The sequence below is a fragment of the Prinia subflava genome, chromosome 3 (genome assembly GCF_021018805.1).
Source record: "Prinia subflava isolate CZ2003 ecotype Zambia chromosome 3, Cam_Psub_1.2, whole genome shotgun sequence".
In the NCBI taxonomy this organism is placed as follows: Eukaryota; Metazoa; Chordata; class Aves; order Passeriformes; family Cisticolidae; genus Prinia; species Prinia subflava.
In genome coordinates, this window is record NC_086249.1 from 91099132 (window position 1) to 91105588 (window position 6457).

Here is a 6457-nt window from a genome sequence, read left to right on the forward strand (position 1 = left end):
CATTTCTCATAAAAGATGGTTCCTTCATATAAAATTTTCATTTTTCCCTTTTTGTGAGAATCAAGTATATCTATAAAATAAAAGAAACCAACCCACTGCTTAAATTTGCATTTAAAAAAGACAATAATGTAGCAAGGCTAAATCTGACTTGAGCTCTGATATTTAAAGTCTCTTTTATCAAAAGTCGTATTAATATTTTCAGATCTGGGTATCTGGTTTTAAGCTGGAAAACCAAAGTAAATTCTCCATAATCCTGCACTTTTCAGGTGTGGCCCTTTCATTCAGGTAGGTGCTACAAGTGCCTAGCTGTTTTTGTTGTGCATGGGAAGAGGGAAAGTTTCTGCATTCTGCTTGCCACATGAGGAGCACAGGTAGACCTTTTCACCTTCATGGTGAATTTTGCATGCCAAATGTCTCATAAATAGTATATTACATAAGCAAATATGTTGGTCTATTCTTAACAATGTCATTCCAAGCACTGAGATGGTGCAGATGCTAAAATTCAGCAAAACAGTGCTATGAAATCAGTGATAAAATAAAACTAAAACCGAATGAAAATAACATCATCCTGTGGATACAGTGTGACAGAAAGGACAGTTTTTCAACAAATCAAAAGATGGTTAACAAATTTTCTTAGAAGATAAACTTGCAGATTTTTTAATTAACTTTTGGGAAATGGGGCAAAGATCACCCAGGAATCATGTAGGTTAGCTTAGAGTAGCTCTGTGATACCAACATCTCCACTTATTCTGTGCACTGAACAATCATCTTCAGTTATTAGTTTATAATTCCAGTCGGTACTAGTTAATACCTATATGGAATTTTTAAAATTTAATCTGTCTGGAGGAACAGGAAAATTGTAAAATATGGGAATAGGAAAAGTGTAGTGAAAAGTTCCCCTACATTTTTATTTGATCACTTACAGATGATCTGTTATCAAAGTTAATCAAAGTTTTCAGTTTCCTGAATTGATCTAGTAAACTTTTAATTATTTTAGTTTTTTGCCTCTATTTTTTTTGTCCTAGCTGTTTGGTGATCCTGGTGGTCGCTGAGGTGATGTATGAAGTACTGAAGTGCAGGATGTCAATTTTAACCTCATGCATTTAAAGAATAACCCTACGTACAGGAGTCTGTTGCTGGACTGTGAGATGCATCCTTGAACTCTTGGCCACTCACACATTATTGATTTTTGCAATATCTATTACATAGAAAGGAGCAAAGTGTGTCTGGTTTCTTCTCTGTGCACTGCCAAGCAGCTGCATCAGGCCCTCAGTCCCAGGGCTGTGTCAAGAATGTGGTTGTACCATTGATGCCTTTTTCTCTGGTCCTAAAAATATGAGCCAGACACAGTTAGGGTGATAAAATGGGGTACCTTTATATAAGGATCCTCAGGTGCACAGCTCTTTAGGTGGAAAACACCGAAGATGCATGCCCTGTGTGATGTGTGTACAATTTTTATAGATTTTGCAAATTGGCATGTCTGAGAAGACCTCTGCAATTAGCAACATGCCTGGTGAAGTAGACCCCCACTTCTAGTAGTTTCTGAATTCTCCCTCCCTTCAGTGGGGACCAGGCCCTGTTTACAAAAATATGTCTCGAAAAGCTGGTTTCAACCTTGGTTTCTAAGGAGAACCAAGATAGAATAGGGATCCTGGAATTTGTCTTCCTGCCTAGGAAAATGCTGAAGCTAAGCTAAAATTATAAGCTACAAATATATGTGTAAAGAATACAGACAATATATAAAAGAGAAAAAAAAAGGTAAAAACCAAAACCATTTACCACCCTGATAATGTCTGGGTTTCAATTCAGCAGAAGTCTACAAGATATATTCTCTGGCCTGACGCACTTGTGTCTTAGTAAGTGCTGACTGATAGATCTGTAAGAGTAGTACAGTAGCCTAGCCTTAAATAACATTACCCATTAGTAGATTTTCCTTCCAAAATACTCATTTTCAATGCTTTTTTAAGTATTTAAAGTATTTGTTTGTGTTAGATCATCGTACTTTTTTTAACAAAATGGCAAGTAAGTCAACTAATTTCTTGCTATATTTTCTTTGTATATATTACAGTTAAATATTGGAGGAAACAACAATTTTTACAAAAATACCAGAAGACACACTTGGCTTTGTTTTATTCTCAGTACAGAATATAGCCCAGTATAGCCCAGCATTTGCTATAGATAGACAGACAGATCAAGTCTATGCATACATATAAATGCAAACCCACATGTATGACAGTGTCTAAATATATTAAAGAAATTATAATATACTTTTCAGCTGTTACTTTTAACCAGAGACCATTGAGAGATAAGGGGCAACCAAAATAATTTGCTTTTGTTTGTCACACTACCATTTGTAATGAGATGGCTCTCTGTAGAAATGAAGAATGAAATCACTTGCTTTATTTCCTGAAAGACTGGTTTTCATTATGGACAGTTTGGGGATATTTTCCTTTGCTAATTCAGGAATTCACAAATCTATGACAAACCTCTCCAGATAAACCTGGGAGGTGTAATTAACCCAAAACTGCATGGGCAGATAGGTTATTTTGTCTCAGTGTGATTCTGGCAAAGTAGGGAAAGACAAGAAAAATGCCTTTAGTTAAGGACTTTATGTAAAATTAGAAGAATAAATATTTGATGCCCTCTTTGATATATGATGCTCTAAAGAAAACCATGCTTAGTGGTTTGGTTTTTTTTACTTGTATGCCTGCATAAAACCTTAATTCTGCAGTTGCTTTTATTTATTTTTTTCTTATGGCTATGGTTTCCATACACAAATGTGAAGGTTTAAGAGCCAGATAAAACTGCTGCTTTTCTGCATTTCCTCCCTTTCCCAATTAAACTTGTTTACCTCACAGTCAGATAATGGCCAGAGAATGGGTTGATACACCCAGCTTCTTGTCCCACTTACTTCAGAAGTGTTTTAATGCTGGCCTTGTGCCCTTTGATGCCAGCAATTTAAACATCAAACAGTTTTGGTAGTGCTGTATCACCACCTTTCATCCTGTATCATGTGTAACAAGATTTTCAAGCCCATCATGTGTTGGGTGGATGAAAGGTCCTGCTGTAAGGATGGTACTGGGGTGGAGAGGAGCTTCCACAGATATTTGCTGTGGATGTGGAAACGATCTCTTGGTGGGATGTAGTGTCAAAAAATTAGTGGGCATGTACACAAAAGAGCAGGAACCATTGCCTAAGCAGGTGAAAATACTGGTGCAAAGGATCTTTCAGGTGGAGGAATGTTGTTATCCGACCCACTTTGGGTTTCTCTGGCTGTGGATGTACTTCCTAGTCAGCTGACATGTCTGAGCACATGTTGAAAACAGAATGGTTATAAGCAATTAGAAGGACCATTAATAATGTTTACCCTGAGTCAGCCAGCAACCTCTCCATCCCAGCCACTGTGCTATTCCCACTGGAGATGGCAAGCAACCCAGTTTTGGAGGCCAGGTGCCAAGGGGTTACAGTAGGGAATGGTCTGCATCCCCTTGGTCTGGGGAAGCAAGAAGCAAAGAAGAAAATCACCAGCATAATTGAGTCACAAGTGCAAGAGTAGCTTCTGGCTGGGGTGTCAGGCCCCAGTCCTGGCTGCTGTAACCCAGGAGAGGAGCAGTGTTAGTGAGCAGTGCCAGGCTCACCCAAGCTTCACACCAACCCCCTGCCTCCTCACCGTGGGCCACGGCTCCCCTTCCTACCCCAGTAGCTCACATCTCAGTTCTATTGCAAAGTATGTGTGCACAAACATGCCAATGGCTATTGCTCTTAGTCATAAAAAAGTACAGCTCCTTTTTTAAACTAATTCATTACTTTCCTGGAACTGTGGGATAAGAATTTATTGATGTGTGTAAGGGGAAAATCTTTTAATTGATTTTGAATTTACCTGAGCAATGTGTGACATAGGAAAACAGAAGAACTTGACTTTGCCCTCCTTGCATGTCCCACAAGTTACTTTCTTGAGCCAAGCAAGAAGCTTCAAACTTCACTCATTAAAATTTCAAATTTTAATGAGGGCAGTTTTCCATATACCAAATCGTGTGTAGCAGCTTTCTTTAATACTCACCTTGGCGGTCACTTTCTGGGAGGGAGGTGTGACATGCGACAAGCACATGGGAGAAAGCACCACCCAGCTGACACATCCCAGTTTTTATTTTCTGTATTTCTCCTTGTCTCATTCCACATGTACCCCAGCATCTTGTTTGTCTTTATCTATAGCTATATAGTATGTCCAGCCAGTACATGTTTGCAGTCTTCTCCACAGTGGACCCCAGGCAACTCCCCTAGCTATCACTGAATTTTAAGATCCTGTGAAGTGTGGTGATTTGGGTTGGGTTTCTGGTTTGTTTGTGTTTTTCTGTTTCTCACTTGCCATTATTTTAATTTCTGATTAGTTATCCTGTGGAAAGTAACATCGGAAGAATTACTGCTCCTACTCAGGGTCACAGAGGGAAATGTTCCAGTAAAAATTTTGATAGTCCTGACCTTCAAAGTTCCAATGGAAGCAATTATCATAATCATCATGAGGAAAGGACAAAATTAAAGTTTCCTGACTGCATTATATGTTGTAACAATGCTGTAAGGAAAGAAATAGTATCTTTATTTCACAGTTTCTCATCTGTCTTTGTCTGAAGATTTGAACATTATGTTCTAGTTGTCACATTGCTAATGTGTTAATCATAATGAAGGAACTAATTTTTCAGCCAGTTCTTGGGAGTTCCTCTGCAGTGAGGGCAGTGAAGTACCTGAGAGATGTGTCAACCTGGCTGGTAAGTGTAGAAGGTTCATGATGTCAGACTACTCTTAAGCAGGGTGATAACCATGTCACTTGGCTGTAGTTCATAAAAACAGAGTACTCCAAAGATTTGTAAACAGTTGATGACTAAAGATCTCTACCAATGTATCCATTAGTCGTATCCTAAATAATAATTTAAAATAACTGATTTTCCTAGAATGTCAGCTTCTTGCCTGTCAAAACTTGAGGCCACTACACATTCTTGGCAATGGCCAGTTGGGTGGAACAGCTACTTGGCTGCTCCTGGTGCACAGGATTGCACAAGCAATCTCCAGCAAGGTCATTTGCAGGGCACAGCTGAAAATATGTACTCAGTACATGTATTTACTTGCAGGAATGGAATATAAATTTCCCATACTGTTGACATGCACTTTATTGGTAAGTGCATTTTTGAGAGAAAGCATGTTCGCAGGAACACAACAAGAGACACCCGGAGAGAATGTAATTTAAATGTAATTTAAATATTAAAAGTAATTATTTTCATTCAATTTCTCATTTTTATTCTGCAGAGGACAACAGCACTGCAGGCAAACAGTGCACCAGAGATCTGAGTGATGAAGCTGATGGTACCTCTCTCACTATACCTGCCATCAGCTATCCTCATAAAAACGTGAACTTTTGGAAAACTGACTTAGTAGGAAGAGTATCTTTCTTCAGAAAACAATGATAATTGATCTTTGTCACTTTATCAGCAGAAAAAACAAACACAGTTCATGTGTGAAAAGCATTATTGCTGGAAATATATTCTCTAACATCTGATAATTTTTTAAGAAAACCTTATTCTCATTGACAAAGCAGCCTTGTGCCTGCTTCTGATGCAAAATTTATTCTAACCTCCCTGGCACCGAAATTCACCAAAATAGGGATTACAATTAATTTTATTACAGACAGCAAGAGCTCTGTGGTTCTTTATTCCATTCTCTCCAAGTAGCTCATATTTATAATTAATCTTTCTTCCATTCAAAGAGTGTCTCAGAGGGGTGCAAAAGTAAATTATGATTGTTTAAATATATATATATATACACTCATATAATGCTTGGTAGAAATTAAAAGTAACCTTAAAACCCTATTTAAAGATTGCATGAGCTATCCACGGATCAATTAGAGCACAGTTGACGAATGGATTTCTTGCGACTCTCAAATGGCAGGGATGCATGGGGAAAATTCTAAACAACAAAATTCAGCTGAGGAAGAGGAAAGGGCCTTCCTTCTTCCAAGAATTTTTACCAGTATTATGCATGTTTGTAAAAGAACAAGTGTTTTGGGGTGACATAATTCCATCTAAATATCAGGATGATACAAAAAAAAGTAAAATTATTTTTCATCTTGAAATTAACAGTTGAACACTTCTTTTAAGTATAGATTTAAGATGTAAGGACAAGGTATCTTAAGCAATTGCTGCCCCACTGAAGCTACTTTATTCAACTCTGACACTTGACCTATTCACTGAAGTGGTAAGTGGGATGGAGGTATAAAGTGTGGTTTGTTTTTTTTTTAATTGAGTAACTCCAAAGTTCTCATCACAGATGGAGTGGGTGAGTTTATTTCCCCGGAAAGCAGGAACGTCTATATACATTTGTAGTTCTAGGATGTTTGCTTCCGCCAGTTTTGGGCTATCTCCCTGCAGTCCCCGAGGCCCACGCGTGCCCATGGCACGGGCGGTGACTC